Genomic DNA, 4,954 nt, shown 5'->3' on the forward strand with positions numbered 1-4,954 from the left:
TTTTTGACGAGGGAACTGGGTTTTTTTTTTTTTTTTTTTTTTTTAATACATTAAAGATTACACTTGAAATTTATGCAGCTTCCAAAGCAACACTGTTTCTTCACCAGACAACTTTGGAAAATTTCTGTAGTTTGATGATGGTAGAACTTCAACTGTAAAATACTAAGTAATGTAATAGATTTTAATTTTTTTTCACTGGCTCAGTAAGCTCAGGCTGTTATTTATTTTGAACTGGAGTCAGATGTTCTATTTAGAGTGTCTAACTGACATATTACAATTCTTAGGCAGCAGTCTATCCTACTTGGCCAAGTCAAAGTTCTCTTAGTAGGCCATAACGCTGCCTATACAGTAAGGAAAATTAGGTACCTCCAGGGAGCAATTCAGAAAGCCTAGGCAAGTTATCAGTCTTTATCTATTAACAGTATAGAAAAATGCATTACTCTACAGTGATTCAATGATTCTACACTCAGGATGAAACCTCCACAAAAGCAAAGACAGAGCCTGTAGTCCCTTCTATTGTGTTGGAAAAAAGTATGGGTATACTTAAGTGTTTCTAGTCTTTGAGTTTTGTTCTGCAATATATAAAACTCAAATAATAAAATGAGATGAAGATAGGATTTTTCCTCCAGATCATATTTTTCCCAAGTGTGCTTCCTGACTAATACTCTCAAATAGTCTTAAAAAAATAAAGATTTAATTAATGATCCATTGCCGATTAATTAGTGCCTCAATTAAAACTGTTCCATATGGTATTCATGCAGAAAGCCTCTCTGATTCTTAGGTGACACAAAGTGATTTGAAAACATGGTAGATGACACATTCTTTATAGATGTACTCCACAAGCACAACACAGGGGCTTGTACATTTAAAATAAGCTTATAGCATAAACAGTATATATAATGAAATCAGACCTAATAAAAAAAAAATCATATTCAAATGTTAGAGCTCTATTGAAGGATATTGTTAGGTAAAGTGATAAGAAGCTCCTCTGCACACACAAAGAGAGCAGAAGAGAAACAGTGACAGCTGGGGTAACTCAATTAATAACCTGCCCCTGCTGCTCTCAAGCTTATCACAGGAGAGCCACCAGACCATCAAAGGCCCATCTCCTCAAGCACAGAGGAGCGCAGAGGCATGATGAAAGGCAAAGAAACCCAAATTACAGACTCCTGAGAAAGGACATCTTGTCCAGGCTCCTCGCAGGGCTTTCCCAGGGCCATCAGATCCATTGTTCAGAAACCCATCAAGATGGTGGGAGCAACCCTCTGGATCACTTTTTTGACTGAGGGATTGTTATTGCCTACAGGTGTGGGACACAATATGGGATGCAGTGGAAGAGAATTTTGGGATTGCACAAGACTTGTTACAGGTTGTATCGGGGAGGAACCAAAGGTGGGAAAAGAGAGGGATCTAGGCGATTTGGGTGAGGAACAATGGTGGGAAAATGAAGGGATAAGGGAATAAAAGGGTCCAGTTACATGTAAGCAGGGGCTGATCGGTACAATCTGGCCATGCCCTGCACCTGATCAGTGTAGTCTGTCCTGTCTCCTCATTAAACTCTACCTTCAGTTATTTTTCCAGTAAGAGGCTTTTTATTCTGTCTTCTTATGTGTTTATGGCGGCCTGAGTGCCAGTAACTGGAGTCAGATCATGGGTCCAGAGGGCCTGTGCATCTGTGGTGGCAGCGACCGGAGAGACTTGAGTGAGTGAAATCAAGTACCAGCCACCGGCGTGGGACCATGGGTCAGAGCCCCATGTGCCCATGGTGCAGCACCTGGAGTGAGTGCGAGTGTGCAAGTGAGTGTGAGAGCGCTAGTGAAGATCAAGCCAGATGAGCTGGTGAGTAGGTGAGGTGACCTGGGCACCAGGCATGTCCCTAAGGGCAAGACCATGGGGGCGGAGGTTGCTGTTGGGGATCAGGGGAGTCCCAGCCGGCTATGGGTGTGGGTGCGTGTGTTTGTATGTGTGTGGGCATGGCAGGGTGAGACAGTCTGTATCAGCAAATGGAGTGGGGTTTGTATGTCCCCCAGGTGCCAGCCACTGGTGAGACTGGCATCCAGGTGCAACTACTGGGCATACTGGATGCCTAAGCCTAGCTGCTGGAGGGATCTATATTGTACATATGTACAAACACACACATACATATGTACTTTTTTTTCCCACATATATATATACACACACACACATATTCCAGCTGAGCAGGGTGGAGGTGCCCTAGTAAGACTCACTGCTGGACTTCCTTCCTGCTCAGCCTGCACAGCAGGATGAGGCCACTGGTACTGCCTGTGTTCGTATGAGTGCTCTGTAAGTGCATCTGTGTTATTTGTGTGGCCAGCCATGTATATACATGTATATATTGCAGAGTAAGCTGCCTATCAGTAATATACGCTCAGCCTTGCCACTGGAGAGACCCACTGTTGAATCGGACTAGGAGGAACTAGAGACTGACACAGGCAGCCCAGCAGATGTAGGAGGAAGAATCTCCTACATTCCCAAAGGTTGCCAGAACAGATAGTCTTAACAGATGTTAATCAAAGAGCTGCTTCTGCATATTTTCCTTCTGCAGTGGTAGCAGACTGCAAGATACAAATTAAAGAATCTCTACCCACAAATCGACATGAAAATTTCTGAAAGCAAGCAGAACTGGATGCTGAGCTGTTATGCAGGCAATACAGACTAAGCAGTCAGTTGGTTCATGCTGTTCCTCTGAACTTCATGAACTCTAGGGGGGAAATGCAGAACCCTTCTTTCCACTTACTGAGTATAGCTCCAGAAATCCCCATGACACTATTAACACAATTTAGACTGAGTTTTGCCACCAGCGTTCCAGCTGCCTTTCTCCTTCCCTTATGTGGTACAAACCATCTGTGCATGACTGTCCATGACAAAAATGGGGGGAAGGAAATGCAGAATTGACAGTGCTGAGAAGGAAAAGCAAATGTTAATTGAAAAGTCATTAAAGAACATCATTATAGTGGTCTGTCAGCTGCACGGTAATGCTATGATATAGCTGATGACAGCGTAATTCAGGAAAACCTGAATTACAAAAGCAGAGACTTTATTAAGCTAAATAGATGCACTAAAGAATTCTCTTTTAGGTGCAACAGCAGGAGCACTGAAGTCCTTCATGCACTGCAAAAAGAAGGGATGCAAGTCAGAACAGCTGAATTTGGGGTACAACCCAGTCACTAGGTGTTTCATTCTCAGACACTGGGCTGTGGGCAGGGTGGGGGGAGTCCCAGGGTGCAGCTGGGCAAGGATAGTCAGGGCTGGTGGTGCCCTCAGGGCCCTGGCACTGGAGTAATGTCATGGCTGCTATGATAAGTAACACATTATGAACTAATTCATAAGTCACATAATTTATATGGATACAGAAATGAATGAAAATATTTTTTTCATCCAGAGAAATCTGCATTTCTTCCCCATTAATTCTTTTATAATGAATAATGCAGCAGGAAAGATTCTAATTATAGAATGCCTTTAATTTGGATAGATTGCATACATTTTTCCATCTTACTAACCCCAGCACTCCTTTCTTGATGTGGGAGGATAATTTACACTCATTCCTTTATTTAATTGTGCCATTTACACAACAGGTGCTCTCTGTGGTACTTCATATCATGTGCAGATCAATGCTGTGGCACTGTTAAACATTTCTGTATTTAAATTCTTAATCATATATACTCCCTTCTTACATTAAAATGTAGCAAGTAGGAAGTCTGCCTGCAAAGGTTGGTAGGATTTGGTCATGCCATGTTCCCCTTCTTCCGGCTCATGAACAATCTTCAATTAGAGAACATCTCAGGATGCACAAAAAGCTAGGACTATGCTTCAAATAATGAGCAAGTGAACACTTTCAAAATGTCCAGTCCAGAAAGACAGTAGCCCCTCAAAACCTTGCATCTTGTTTTCCACAGGGAGGAAGTCAAGACAAGCCAGCTGGAAGTGAACCTTGTCTTGGAGGACCAGAAATCTTAGGAATGCATCATCCGCAGCCATTGCTTAGAGTCACTGCAGCCTTTGACCCCAATCTTCCCTCTATCCATCTCTTTAGTGTGCCCCACACCACTGCAAATAATCATAATGGTTACTCTGTAACACTGATTCTTGGCATGAAGTTATTGTTTGACTTTATCTGACAGTGTTTGATGTTTGACAATCTTGACAATATTACAGGATAAAGTAATAGCTAAGCTAAGGTTTAGTAGTCCTAACCAGAAGACTACTGTACATCAAGTAGTGAATGATCCCCATAACAGTTGATCTGAATAGGTGCAGGCCTGTGCTGTGTTGTACACATTAGTTGACTGTCGGATGAACTTACCTGATTAATTGTAACAGGGAAGACTGTATGCAGCTCCCTCTTAGCCCCTGGCCTTTATGCCACCTGCATTTATCTTCTTATCTTGAAGCTAAGCAGCATGTTTACATAAAATGTTCCTCTGTTTGACAGTAGAAATGATGAATAGAGCTGTTTACCAATAAGAAAATACTATAAAAGCTCTGAAGACTACAGTGCTGGCAAACCTTAGCATGGAAAGGATCTGCACAGCATGCCATACCCTGATTAGAGTATTGTCCAATGCTGTAGAACTCAGGGTTCCCACCATTTGAAGGAATGTAAGATTATCTGCTGCATCCTCTTTTTCCTTTTCCTGTTATGTCCAATAAATGGTATTTTAATCACTATCTGACAGAATGAGTGCCTTTCTTACTGGAATCCATAACGAGCGCTTGCATCAGTGCATTACATTAGGATTGCATCGCTCGCAGAGGCGATCAGCTCCAGTGCGGGCGTGTCCCGCAGCGGAGCAGCAGATCGCGGCCTACAGGGGGGTTTCCTGAGCCGGGGACCCCACAGGGGAGCGCAGAGACCCGCCGGGAGCCGGCAGCTCTCACCAGGGCGGCTGACGAGGCCTGGGCGGGGCCAGGAGCAACGGCTGCCACCCCCCAC

The sequence above is a fragment of the Aptenodytes forsteri genome, unplaced genomic scaffold (assembly GCF_000699145.1).
Source record: "Aptenodytes forsteri isolate BGI_AS27 unplaced genomic scaffold, ASM69914v1 Scaffold144, whole genome shotgun sequence".
Classification (NCBI taxonomy): Eukaryota; Metazoa; Chordata; class Aves; order Sphenisciformes; family Spheniscidae; genus Aptenodytes; species Aptenodytes forsteri.